The 14,722-nt window shown below is 43.8% G+C and overlaps 1 long non-coding RNA gene across 1 annotated transcript in view; it reads left to right on the top strand.

Annotated features, from left to right (window-relative positions):
• LOC307181370 overlaps positions 1-6,486 on the top strand; it is a 161,236-nt gene extending 154,750 nt beyond the window's left edge. Inside the window, exon 3 of the long non-coding RNA XR_013826606.1 lies at positions 6,399-6,486. This is a non-coding gene — a long non-coding RNA (uncharacterized lncRNA). The remainder of the gene's footprint in view (positions 1-6,398) is intronic.
• Positions 6,487-14,722: the final 8,236 nt, after the last annotated feature.

Genomic DNA, 14,722 nt, shown 5'->3' with positions numbered 1-14,722 from the left:
GTTCCTGTGTAGCCAAGTTTACATTCCGTGTATTAGTGATATCTTATGATGTTTCTTTTTCTGTGTGACTTATTTCAGTTAGAATCATCGTACCTGAATCCACTCATTATGCTGCTACGGGCCTGATGACATAGATTTCATTGCTGAGTGATACTGCATTGTACGTAAGTACCACAAGTTCTTTATCCATTTTTCACTTTCTGTGATATTGAACTTGTACGGTAAACGAGGTTCTTGTAAACGGAGGTGTCCCAAACTTTGGGGTGGCTGTGTCTTTTTGATTTTAATTTCCCTAAGCTATAGGACCATAAGTGGAAGTGCCCTAGGCTCTGTTGCTTTGTTTTTCAGATGTTTCAGGAAACACCATACACTTCTCCCAAGTGTCTGTTGGCAATTTACATCCCGCCCATCAGCATAACAAGGCTCCCAGTTCTCCATGGCCTGTCCTGCCTTTCTGGATTTTACACTTTTTTCAGATGGCCCTTTTGACCGGGGGGAAGTGAGACTTCATTGTAGTGCAGATTTCCTTTGCAAGCTTGCTTGGTTGGCCAAAAAGGGCGTATGCGTTTTTTCCTGAATATATTCAGGAAAAAACGCATACGCCCTTTTTGGCCAAGTGCATCATTGTGGACGTTCTGCCTCTTTTCCTATGCTTTCAATGCAATTCCAGTCTACCTCCTGAAATCGGTTTCCTGCAATTCTGCCCCGCTTTCAAGTCCTATTGGCAGCCTTACTTCAGTCTATTTTTGGACGATAGCTGTCATTTATAACTCTGCAGGTTTGTGAATTACAGTGCCCCTGAGCTCCTTTCTTCAACTCGCTTTCTTTTGAGCTGGCCGCAACACCGCAGGATGGCTTCAGGCCCTAATCTGGTTCCGGCCCGGCATGCTGAGCCTTTGGTTAATTCCTCTTCCTGGTAGGAAATGAGAGTTAAATTTGCCCATCCAGACACCTCCAGCTAGTCTCCATTGGTTCTCGCTATTCCTGTTCATCTTCCGCAGAAATTGCAAACTGGGCCAAACAGGAGGTTAAAGGGACTGACTCTCCAAGTCGGGAGAGTGTTAGTAAAGCATCTGGAATGTTGCACCCGAGTACCAGGGTACGAAAACTGAGACATATTTGAACACGTCTCCCGATCACATGGTTGATCATACTCTAGGTTCCACATGCATGTTTTAGCTGAAGGAAGAATACCTTAAACCTGGGTAGTTGAAACCCGTGGAATGGGTACCATGCAATATGACTTCAAAGGGTCTTCATTTGCTCACCGAACCTCTCCAATCCTATCAGTGCTGCGTTTATGCCCCTGTACACATGCTTGATTCTCTTTCGGAGACATAGCAATCCATAGGTTTTAAGATACTTACTAGTCATGTACATTCTTAGGCGTTTAATATGGGGTGTTGAGTCCATTTCGTTGAGCAAGGAGTAGCTCTTGTCTATTCCATATTTGGCTTAAGGAACTTTATCTGTGCTCATTTCAATCTCTGGTTTTATGCAGCACCCCAACTCACCTTTCCCCTTAAGCAAGAATAAGTTGGTTTTCTAAATTTGAGACCCTGTTCTGTTCTGTAATTCAGTTCCTGTGTAGCCAAGTTTACATTCCGTGTATTACTGATATCTTATGATGTTTCTTTTTCTGTGTGACTTATTTCAGTTAGAATCATCATACCTGAATCCACTCATTGTGCTGCTAAGGGCCTGATGACACAAATTTCATTGCTGAGTGATATTGCTTTGTAAGTAAATACCACAACTTCTTTATCCATTTTTCACTTTCTGCGATGTTGAACTTGTACTGTAAACGAGGTTCTTGTAAACAGAGCCGTTCCAAACTTTGGGGTGGCTGTGTCTTTTTGATTTTAATTTCCCTAATCTATAGGACCATAAGTGGAAGTGCCCTAGGTTCTGTTGCTTTGTTTTTTAGATGTTTCAGGAAACACCATACACTTCTCCCGAGTGGTTGTTGGCAATTTACATCCCGCCCATCAGCATAACAAGGCTCCCAGTTCTCCATGGCCTGTCCTGCCTTTCTGGATTTTACACTTTTTTCAGATGGCCCTTTTGACCGGGGGGAAGTGAGACTTCATTGTAGTGCAGATTTCCTTTGCAAGCTTGCTTGGTTGGCCAAAAAGGGCGTATGCGTTTTTTCCTGAATATATTCAGGAAAAAACGTATATGCCCTTTTTGGCCAAGTGCATCATTGTGGACGTTCTGCCTCTTTTCCTATGCTTTCAATGCAATTCCAGTCTACCTCCTGAAATCGGTTTCCTGCAATTCTGCCCCGCTTTCAAGTCCTCTTGGCAGCCTTACTTCAGTCTATTTTTGGACGATAGCTGTCATTTATAACTCTGCAGGTTTGTGAATTACAGTGCCCCTGAGCTCCTTTCTTCAACTCGCTTTCTTGTGACCTGGCCGCAACACCGCAGGATGGCTTCAGGCCCTAATCTGGTTCCGGCCCGGCATGCTGAGCCTTTGGTTAATTCCTCTTCCTGGTGGGAAATGAGAGTTAAATTTGCCCGTCCAGACACCTCCAGCTAGCCTCTCATTGGTTCTCACTATTCCTGTTCATCTTCCGCAGAAATTGCAAACTGGGCCAAACAGGACGTTAAAGGGACTGACTCTCCAAGTGGGGAGAGTGTTAGTAAAGCGTCTGGAATGTTGCACCCAAGTACCAGGGGAGGAAAACTGAGACATATTTGAACACGTCTCCCGATCACATGGTTGATCATACTCTAGGTTCCACATGCATGTTTTAGCTGAAGGAAGAATACCTTAAACCTGGGTAGTTGAAACCCGTGGAATGGGTACCATGCAATATGACTTCAAAGGGTCTTCATTTGCTCACCGAACCTCTGCAATCCTATCACTGCTGCGTTTATGCCCCTGTACACATGCTTGATTCTCTTTCGGAGACATAGCAATCCATAGGTTTTAAGATACTTACTAGTCATGTACATTCTTAGGCGTTTAATATGGGGTGTTGAGTCCATTTCGTTGAGCAAGGAGTAGCTCTTGTCTATTCCATATTTGGCTTAAGGAACTTTATCTGTGCTCATTTCAATCTCTGGTTTTATGCAGCACCCCAACTCACCTTTACCCTTAAGCAAGAATAAGTTGGTTTTCTAAATTTGAGACCCTGTTCTGTTCTGTAATTCAGTTCCTGTGTAGCCAAGTTTACATTCCGTGTATTACTGATATCTTATGATGTTTCTTTTTCTGTGTGACTTATTTCAGTTAGAATCATCATACCTGAATCCACTCATTGTGCTGCTAAGGGCCTGATGACACAGATTTCATTGCTGAGTGATATTGCTTTGTAAGTAAATACCACAACTTCTTTATCCATTTTTCACTTTCTGCGATGTTGAACTTGTACTGTAAACGATGTTCTTGTAAACAGAGCCGTTCCAAACTTTGGGGTGGCTGTGTCTTTTTGATTTTAATTTCCCTAAGCTATAGGACCATAAGTGGAAGTGCCCTAGGTTCTGTTGCTTTGTATTTTAGATGTTTCAGGAAACACCATACACTTCTCCCGAGTGGTTGTTGGCAATTTACATCCCGCCCATCAGCATAACAAGGCTCCCAGTTCTCCATGGCCTGTCCTGCCTTTCTGGATTTTACACTTTTTTCAGATGGCCCTTTTGACCGGGGGGAAGTGAGACTTCATTGTAGTGCAGATTTCCTTTGCAAGCTTGCTTGGTTGGCCAAAAAGGGCGTATGCGTTTTTTCCTGAATATATTCAGGAAAAAACGTATACGCCCTTTTTGGCCAAGTGCATCATTGTGGACGTTCTGCCTCTTTTCCTATGCTTTCAATGCAATTCCAGTCTACCTCCTGAAATCGGTTTCCTGCAATTCTGCCCCGCTTTCAAGTCCTCTTGGCAGCCTTACTTCAGTCTATTTTTGGACGATAGCTGTCATTTATAACTCTGCAGGTTTGTGAATTACAGTGCCCCTGAGCTCCTTTCTTCAACTCGCTTTCTTGTGACCTGGCCGCAACACCGCAGGATGGCTTCAGGCCCTAATCTGGTTCCGGCCCGGCATGCTGAGCCTTTGGTTAATTCCTCTTCCTGGTGGGAAATGAGAGTTAAATTTGCCCGTCCAGACACCTCCAGCTAGCCTCTCATTGGTTCTCGCTATTCCTGTTCATCTTCCGCAGAAATTGCAAACTGGGCCAAACAGGAGGTTAAAGGGACTGACTCTCCAAGTGGGGAGAGTGTTAGTAAAGCGTCTGGAATGTTGCACCCGAGTACCAGGGTACGAAAACTGAGACATATTTGAACACGTCTCCCGATCACATGGTTGATCATACTTGGGTTCCACATGCATGTTTTAGCTGAAGGAAGAATACCTTAAACCTGGGTAGTTGAAACCCGTGGAATGGGTACCATGCAATATGACTTCAAAGGGTCTTCATTTGCTCACCGAACCTCTCCAATCCTATCAGTGCTGCGTTTATGCCCCTGTACACATGCTTGATTCTCTTTCGGAGACATAGCAATCCATAGGTTTTAAGATACTTACTAGTCAGATACATTCTTAGGCGTTTAATATGCGGTTTTGAGTCCATTTCGTTGAGCAAGGAGTAGCTCTTGTCTATTCAATATTTGACTTAAAGAACTTTATCTGTGCTCATTTCAATCTCTGGTTTTATGCAGCACCCCAACTCACCTTTCCCCTTAAGCAAGCATAAGTTGTTTTTCTAAATTTGAGACCCTGTTCTGTTTTGGAATGCAGTTCCTGTGTAGCCAAGTTTACATTCCGTGTATTAGTGATATCTTATGATGTTTCTTTTTCTGTGTGACTTATTTCAGTTAGAATCATCGTACCTGAATCCACTCATTATGCTGCTACGGGCCTGATGACATAGATTTCATTGCTGAGTGATACTGCATTGTACGTAAGTACCACAAGTTCTTTATCCATTTTTCACTTTCTGTGATATTGAACTTGTACGGTAAACGAGGTTCTTGTAAACGGAGGCGTCCCAAACTTTGGGGTGGCTGTGTCTTTTTGATTTTAATTTCCCTAAGCTATAGGACCATAAGTGGAAGTGCCCTAGGCTCTGTTGCTTTGTTTTTTAGATGTTTCAGGAAACACCATACACTTCTCCCGAGTGTCTGTTGGCAATTTACATCCCACCCATCTGCATAACAAGGCTCCCAGTTCTCAATGGCCTGTTGCCTTTCTGGATTTTACACTTTTTTCAGATGGCCCTTTTGACCGGGGGGAAGTGAGACTTCATTGTAGTGCAGATTTCCTTTGCAAGCTTGTTTGGTTGGCCAAAAAGGGCGTATGCGTTTTTTCCTGAATATATTCAGGAAAAAACGCATACGCCCTTTTTGGCCAAGTGCATCATTGTGGACGTTCTGCCTCTTTTCCTATGCTTTCAATGCAATTCCAGTCTACCTCCTGAAATCGGTTTCCTGCAATTCTGCCCCGCTTTCAAGTCCTCTTGGCAGCCTTACTTTAGTCTATTTTTGGACGATAGCTGTCATTTATAACTCTGCAGGTTTGTGAATTACAGTGCCCCTGAGCTCCTTTCTTCAACTCGCTTTCTTGTGACCTGGCCGCAACACCGCAGGATGGCTTCAGGCCCTAATCTGGTTCCGGCCCGGCATGCTGAGTCTTTGGTTAATTCCTCTTCCTGGTGGGAAATGAGAGTTAAATTTGCCCGTCCAGACACCTCCAGCTAGTCTCTCATTGGTTCTCGCTATTCCTGTACATCTTCCGCAGAAATTGCAAACTGGGCCAAACAGGAGGTTAAAGGGACTGACTCTCCAAGTCGGGAGACTGTTAGTAAAGCGTCTGGAATGTTGCACCCGAGTACCAGGGGAGGAAAACTGAGACATATTTCAACACGTCTCCCGTTCACATGGTTGATCATACTCTGGGTTCCACATGCATGTTTTAACTGAAGGAAGAATACCTTAAACCTGGGTAGTTGAGACCCGTGAAATGGGTACCATGCAATATGACTTCAAAGGGTCTTCATTTGCTCACCGAACCTCTCCAATCCTATCACTGCTGCGTTTATGCCCCTGTACACATGCTTGATTCTCTTTCGGAGACATAGCAATCCATAGGTTTTAAGATACTTACTAGTCAGGAACATTCTTAGGCGTTTAATATGGGGTGTTGAGTCCATTTCGTTGAGCAAGGAGTAGCTCTTGTCTATTCCATATTTGGCTTAAGGAACTTTATCTGTGCTCATTTCAATCTCTGGTTTTATGCAGCACCCCAACTCACCTTTCCCCTTAGGCAAGCATAAGTTGGTTTTCTAAATTTGAGACGCTGTTCTGTTTTGGAATGCAGTTCCTGTGTAGCCAAGTTTACATTCCGTGAATTAGTGATATCTTATGATGTTTCTTTTTCTGTGTGACTTATTTCAGTTAGAATCATCGTACCTGAATCCACTCATTATGCTGCTACGGGCCTGATGACATAGATTTCATTGCTGAGTGATACTGCATTGTACGTTAGTACCACAAGTTCTTTATCCATTTTTCACTTTCTGTGATATTGAACTTGTACGGTAAACGAGGTTCTTGTAAACGGAGGTGTCCCAAACTTTGGGGTGGCTGTGTCTTTTTGATTTTAATTTCCCTAAGCTATAGGACCATAAGTGGAAGTGCCCTAGGCTCTGTTGCTTTGTTTTTCAGATGTTTCAGGAAACACCATACACTTCTCCCGAGTGGTTGTTGGCAATTTACATCCCGCCCATCAGCATAACAAGGCTCCCAGTTCTCCATGGCCTGTCCTGCCTTTCTGGATTTTACACTTTTTTCAGATGGCCCTTTTGACCGGGGGGAAGTGAGACTTCATTGTAGTGCAGATTTCCTTTGCAAGCTTGCTTGGTTGGCCAAAAAGGGCGTATGCGTTTTTTCCTGAATATATTCAGGAAAAAACGCATACGCCCTTTTTGGCCAAGTGCATCATTGTGGACGTTCTGCCTCTTTTCCTATGCTTTCAATGCAATTCCAGTCTACCTCCTGAAATCGGTTTCCTGCAATTCTGCCCCGCTTTCAAGTCCTCTTGGCAGCCTTACTTCAGTATATTTTTGGACGATAGCTGTCATTTATAACTCTGCAGGTTTGTGAATTACAGTGCCCCTGAGCTCCTTTCTTCAACTCGCTTTCTTTTGAGCTGGCCGCAACACAGCAGGATGGCTTCAGGCCCTAATCTTGTTCCGGTACGACACGCTGAGCCTTTGGTTATTTCCTCTTCCTGTTGGGAAATGAGAGTTAAATTTGCCCGTCCAGACACCTCCAGCTAACCTCTCATTGGTTCTCGCTATTCCTGTTCATCCTCCGCAGAAATTGCAAACTGGGCCAAACAGGAGGTTAAAGGCGCTGACTCTCCAAGTGGGGAGAGTGTTAGTAAAGCGTCTGGAATGTTGCACCCGAGTACCAGGGGAGGAAAACTGAGACATATTTGAACACGTCTCCCGTTCACATGGTTGATCATACTTGGGTTCCACATGCATGTTTTAGCTGAAGGAAGAATACCTTAAACCTGGAGAGTTGAGACCCGTGGAATGGGTACCATGCAATATGACTTCAAAGGGTCTTCATTTGCTCACCGAACCTCTCCAATCCTATCACTGCTGCGTTTATGCCCCTGTACACATGCTTGATTCTCTTTCGGAGACATAGCAATCCATAGGTTTTAAGATACTTACTAGTCAGGTACATTCTTAGGCGTTTAATATGCGGTGTTGAGTCCATTTCGTTGAGCAAGGAGTAGCTCTTGTCTATTCCATATTTGACTTAAGGAACTTTATCTGTGCTCATTTCAATCTCTGGTTTTATGCAGCACCCCAACTCACCTTTACCCTTAAGCAAGCATAAGTTGGTTTTCTAAATTTGAGACCCTGTTCTGTTCTGTAATTCAGTACCTGTGTAGCCAAGTTTACATTCCGTGTATTACTGATATCTTATGATGTTTCTTTTTCTGTGTGACTTACTTCAGTTAGAATCATCATACCTGAATCCACTCATTGTGCTGCTAAGGGCCTGATGACACAGATTTCATTGCTGAGTGATATTGCTTTGTAAGTAAATACCACAACTTCTTTATCCATTTTTCACTTTCTGCGATGTTGAACTTGTACTGTAAACGAGGTTCTTGTAAACAGAGCCGTTCCAAACTTTGGGGTGGCTGTGTCTTTTTGATTTTAATTTCCCTAAGCTATAGGACCATAAGTGGAAGTGCCCTAGGTTCTGTTGCTTTGTTTTTTAGATGTTTCAGGAAACACCATACACTTCTCCCGAGTGGTTGTTGGCAATTTACATCCCGCCCATCAGCATAACAAGGCTCCCAGTTCTCCATGGCCTGTCCTGCCTTTCTGGATTTTACACTTTTTTCAGATGGCCCTTTTGACCGGGGGGAAGTGAGACTTCATTGTAGTGCAGATTTCCTTTGCAAGCTTGCTTGGTTGGCCAAAAAGGGCGTATGCGTTTTTTCCTGAATATATTCAGGAAAAAACGCATACGCCCTTTTTGGCCAAGTGCATCATTGTGGACGTTCTGCCTCTTTTCTTATGCTTTCAATGCAATTCCAGTCTGCCTCCTGAAATCGGTTTCCTGCAATTCTGCCCCGCTTTCAAGTCCTCTTGGCAGCCTTACTTCAGTCTATTTTTGGACGATAGCTGTCATTTATAACTCTGCAGGTTTGTGAATTACAGTGCCCCTGAGCTCCTTCCTTCAACTCGCTTTCTTTTGAGCTGGCCGCAACACCGCAGGATGGCTTCAGGCCCTAATCTGGTTCCGGTACGGCACGCTGAGCCTTTGGTTATTTCCTCTTCCTGTTGGGAAATGAGAGTTAAATTTGCCCGTCCAGACACCTCCAGCTAGCCTCTCATTGGTTCTCGCTATTCCTGTTCATCTTCCGCAGAAATTGCAAACTGGGCCAAACAGGAGGTTAAAGGCGCTGACTCTCCAAGTGGGGAGAGTGTTAGTAAAGCGTCTGGAATGTTGCACCCGAGTAACAGAGGAGGAAAACTGAAACATATTTGAACACGTCTCCCGATCACATGGTGGATCATACTCTGGGTTCCACATGCATATTTTAGCTGAAGGAAGAATACCTAAAACCTGGGTAGTTGAAACCCGTGGAATGGGTACCATGCAATATGACTTCAAAGGGTCTTCATTTGCTCACCGAACCTCTCCAATCCTATCACTGCTGCGTTTATGCCCCTGTACACATGCTTGATTCTCTTTCGGAGACATAGCAATCCATAGGTTTTAAGATACTTACTAGTCAGGTACATTCTTAGGCGTTTAATATGCGGTGTTGAGTCCATTTCCTTGAGCAAGGAGTAGCTCTTGTCTATTCCATATTTGACTTAAGGAACTTTATCTGTGCTCATTTCAATCTCTGGTTTTATGCAGCACCCCAACTCACCTTTACCCTTAAGCAAGCATAAGTTGGTTTTCTAAATTTGAGACCCTGTTCTGTTCTGTAATTCAGTTCCTGTGTAGCCAAGTTTACATTCCGTGTATTACTGATATCTTATGATGTTTCTTTTTCTGTGTGACTTACTTCAGTTAGAATCATCATACCTGAATCCACTCATTGTGCTGCTAAGGGCCTGATGACACAGATTTCATTGCTGAGTGATATTGCTTTGTAAGTAAATACCACAACTTCTTTATCCATTTTTCACTTTCTGCGATGTTGAACTTGTACTGTAAACGAGGTTCTTGTAAACAGAGCCGTTCCAAACTTTGGGGTGGCTGTGTGTTTTTGATTTTAATTTCCCTAAGCTATAGGACCATAAGTGGAAGTGCCCTAGGTTCTGTTGCTTTGTTTTTTAGATGTTTCAGGAAACACCATACACTTCTCCCGAGTGGTTGTTGGCAATTTACATCCCGCCCATCAGCATAACAAGGCTCCCAGTTCTCCATGGCCTGTCCTGCCTTTCTGGATTTTACACTTTTTTCAGATGGCCCTTTTGACCGGGGGGAAGTGAGACTTCATTGTAGTGCAGATTTCCTTTGCAAGCTTGCTTGGTTGGCCAAAAAGGGCGTATGCGTTTTTTCCTGAATATATTCAGGAAAAAACGCATACGCCCTTTTTGGCCAAGTGCATCATTGTGGACGTTCTGCCTCTTTTCCTATGCTTTCAATGCAATTCCAGTCTACCTCCTGAAATCGGTTTCCTGCAATTCTGCCCCGCTTTCAAGTCCTCTTGGCAGCCTTACTTCAGTCTATTTTTGGACGATAGCTGTCATTTATAACTCTGCAGGTTTGCGAATTACAGTGCCCCTGAGCTCCTTTCTTCAACTCGCTTTCTTGTGACCTGGCCGCAACACCGCAGGATGGCTTCAGGCCCTAATCTGGTTCCGGTACGGCACGCTGAGCCTTTGGTTATTTCCTCTTCCTGGTGGGAAATGAGAGTTAAATTTGCCCGTCCAGACACCTCCAGCTAGCCTCTCATTGGTTCTCACTATTCCTGTTCATCTTCCGCAGAAATTGCAAACTGGGCCAAACAGGAGGTTAAAGGGACTGACTCTCCAAGTGGGGAGAGTGTTAGTAAAGCGTCTGGAATGTTGCACCCGAGTACCAGGGGAGGAAAACTGAGACATATTTGAACACGTCTCCTGATCACATGGTTGATCATACTCTAGGTTCCACATGCATGTTTTAGCTGAAGGAAAAATACCTTAAACCTGGGTATTGAAACCCGTGGAATGGGTACCATGCAATATGACTTCAAAGGGTCTTCATTTGCTCACCGAACCTCTCCAATCCTATCACTGCTGCGTTTATGCCCCTGTACACATGCTTGATTCTCTTTCGGAGACATAGCAATCCATAGGTTTTAAGATACTTACTAGTCAGGTACATTCTTAGGCGTTTAATATGGGGTGTTGAGTCCATTTCGTTGAGCAAGGAGTAGCTCTTGTCTATTCCATATTTGGCTTAAGGAACTTTATCTGTGCTCATTTCAATCTCTGGTTTTATGCAGCACCCCAACTCACCTTTACCCTTAAGCATGCATAAGTTGGTTTTCTAAATTTGAGACACTGTTCTGTTCTGTAATTCTGTTCCTGTGTAGCCAAGTTTACATTCCGTGTATTACTGATATCTTATGATGTTTCTTTTTCTGTGTGACTTATTTCAGTTAGAATCATCATACCTGAATCCACTCATTGTGCTGCTAAGGGCCTGATGACACAGATTTCATTGCTGAGTGATATTGCTTTGTAAGTAAATACCACAACTTCTTTATCCATTTTTCACTTTCTGCGATGTTGAACTTGTACTGTAAACGAGGTTCTTGTAAACAGAGGCGTCCCAAACTTTGGGGTGGCTGTGTCTCTTTGATTTTAATTTCCCTAAGCTATAGGACCATAAGTGGCAGTGCCCTAGGCTCTGTTGCTTTGTTTTTTAGATGTTTCAGGAAACACCATACACTTCTCCCGAGTGTCTGTTGGCAATTTACATCCCGCCCATCAGCATAACAAGGCTCCCAGTTCTCCATGGCCTGTCCTGCCTTTCTGGATTTTACACTTTTTTCAGATGGCCCTTTTGACCAGGGGGAAGTGAGACTTCATTGTAGTGCAGATTTCCTTTGCAAGCTTGCTTGGTTGGCCAAAAAGGGCGTATGCGTTTTTTCCTGAATATATTCAGGAAAAAACGCATACGCCCTTTTTGGCCAAGTGCATCATTGTGGACGTTCTGCCTCTTTTCCTATGCTTTCAATGCAATTCCAGTCTACCTCCTGAAATCGGTTTCCTGCAATTCTGCCCCGCTTTCAAGTCCTCTTTGCAGCCTTACTTCAGTCTATTTTTGGACGATAGCTGTCATTTATAACTCTGCAGGTTTGTGAATTACAGTGCCCCTGAGCTCCTTTCTTCAACTCGCTTTCTTTTGAGCTGGGCGCAACACCACAGGATGGCTTCAAGCCCTAATCTTGTTCCGGTACGGCACGCTGAGCCTTTGGTTATTTCCTCTTCCTGGTGGGAAATGAGAGTTAAATTTGCCCGTCCAGACACCTCCAGCTAGCCTCTCATTGGTTCTCGCTATTCCTGTTCATCTTCCGCAGAAATTGCAAACTGGGCCAAACAGGAGGTTAAAGGCGCTGACTCTCCAAGTGGGGAGAGTGTTAGTAAAGCGTCTGGAATGTTGCACCCGAGTACCAGGGGAGGAAAACTGAGACATATTTGAACACGTCTCCCGTTCACATGGTTGATCATACTTGGGTTCCACATGCATGTTTTAGCTGAAGGAAGAATACCTTAAACCTGGAGAGTTGAGACCCGTGGAATGGGTACCATGCAATATGACTTCAAAGGGTCTTCATTTGCTCACCGAACCTCTCCAATCCTATCACTGCTGCGTTTATGCCCCTGTACACATGCTTGATTCTCTTTTGGAGACATAGCAATCCATAGGTTTTACGATACTTACTAGTCAGGTACATTCTTAGGCGTTTAATATGCGGTGTTGAGTCCATTTCGTTGAGCAAGGAGTAGCTCTTGTCTATTCCATATTTGACTTAAGGAACTTTATCTGTGCTCATTTCAATCTCTGGTTTTATGCAGCACCCCAACTCACCTTTACCCTTAAACAAGCATAAGTTGGTTTTCTAAATTTGAGACCCTGTTCTGTTCTGTAATTCAGTTCCTGTGTAGCCAAGTTTACATTCCGTGTAGTACTGATATCTTATGATGTTTCTTTTTCTGTGTGACTTATTTCAGTTAGAATCATCATACCTGAATCCACTCATTGTGATGCTAAGGGCCTGATGACACAGATTTCATTGCTGAGTGATATTGCTTTGTAAGTAAATACCACAACTTCTTTATCCATTTTTCACTTTCTGCGATGTTGAACTTGTACTGTAAACGAGGTTCTTGTAAACAGAGGCGTCCCAAACTTTGGGGTGGCTGTGTCTCTTTGATTTTAATTTCCCTAAGCTATAGGACCATAAGTGGCAGTGCCCTAGGCTCTGTTGCTTTGTTTTTTAGATGTTTCAGGAAACACCATACACTTCTCCCAAGTGTCTGTTGGCAATTTACATCCCACCCATCAGCATAACAAGGCTCCCAGTTCTCCATGGCCTGTCCTGCCTTTCTGGATTTTACCCTTTTTTCAGATGGCCCTTTTGACCGGGGGGAAGTGAGACTTCATTGTAGTGCAGATTTCCTTTGCAAGCTTGCTTGGTTGGCCAAAAAGGGCGTATGCGTTTTTTCCTGAATATATTCAGGAAAAAACGCATACGCCCTTTTTGGCCAAGTGCATCATTGTGGACGTTCTGCCTCTTTTCCTATGCTTTCAATGCAATTCCAGTCTACCTCCTGAAATCGGTTTCCTGCAATTCTGCCCCGCTTTCAAGTCCTCTTGGCAGCCTTACTTCAGTCTATTTTTGGACGATAGCTGTCATTTATAACTCTGCAGGTTTGTGAATTACAGTGCCCCTGAGCTCCTTTCTTCAACTCGCTTTCTTGTGACCTGGCCGCAACACCGCAGGATGGCTTCAGGCCCTAATCTGGTTCCGGCCCGGCATGCTGAGCCTTTGGTTAATTCCTCTTCCTGGTGGGAAATGAGAGTTAAATTTGCCCGTCCAGACACCTCCAGCTAGCCTCTCATTGGTTCTCGCTATTCCTGTTCATCTTCCGCAGAAATTGCAAACTGGGCCAAACAGGAGGTTAAAGGGACTGACTCTCCAAGTGGGGAGAGTGTTAGTAAAGCGTCTGGAATGTTGCACCCGAGTACCAGGGGAGGAAAACTGAGACATATTTGAACACGTCTCCCGATCACATGGTTGATCATACTCTAGGTTCCACATGCATGTTTTAGCTGAAGGAAGAATACCTTAAACCTGGGTAGTTGAAACCCGTGGAATGGGTACCATGCAATATGACTTCAAAGGGTCTTCATTTGCTCACCGAACCTCTCCAATCCTATCACTGCTGCGTTTATGCCCCTGTACACATGCTTGATTCTCTTTCGGAGACATAGCAATCCATAGGTTTTAAGATACTTACTAGTCAGGTACATTCTTAGGCGTTTAATATGGGGTGTTGAGTCCATTTCGTTGAGCAAGGAGTAGCTCTTGTCTATTCCATATTTGGCTTAAGGAACTTTATCTGTGCTCATTTCAATCTTTGGTTTTATGCAGCACCCCAACTCACCTTTACCCTTAAGCAAGAATAAGTTGGTTTTCTAAATTTGAGACCTTGTTCTGTTCTGTAATTCAGTTCCTGTGTAGCCAAGTTTACATTCCGTGTAGTACTGATATCTTATGATGTTTCTTTTTCTGTGTGACTTATTTCAGTTAGAATCATCATACCTGAATCCACTCATTGTGCTGCTAAGGGCCTGATGACACAGATTTCATTGCTGAGTGATATTGCTTTGTAAGTAAATACCACAACTTCTTTATCCATTTTTCACTTTCTGCGATGTTGAACTTGTACTGTAAACGAGGTTCTTGTAAACAGAGCCGTTCCAAACTTTGGGGTGGCTGTGTCTTTTTGATTTTAATTTCCCTAAGCTATAGGACCATAAGTGGAAGTGCCCTAGGTTCTGTTGCTTTGTTTTTTAGATGTTTCAGGAAACACCATACACTTCTCCCGAGTGGTTGTTGGCAATTTACATCCCGCCCATCAGCATAACAAGGCTCCCAGTTCTCCATGGCCTGTCCTGCCTTTCTGGATTTTACACTTTTTTCAGATGGCCCTTTTGACCGGGGGGAAGTGAGACTTC

This window comes from Stenella coeruleoalba (assembly GCF_951394435.1).
Source record: "Stenella coeruleoalba genome assembly, contig: scaffold_165, whole genome shotgun sequence".
In the NCBI taxonomy this organism is placed as follows: domain Eukaryota; kingdom Metazoa; phylum Chordata; class Mammalia; order Artiodactyla; family Delphinidae; genus Stenella; species Stenella coeruleoalba.
Note: the sequence above shows the minus strand (reverse complement) of the source record. Positions and strands in the feature narration are given on the sequence as shown.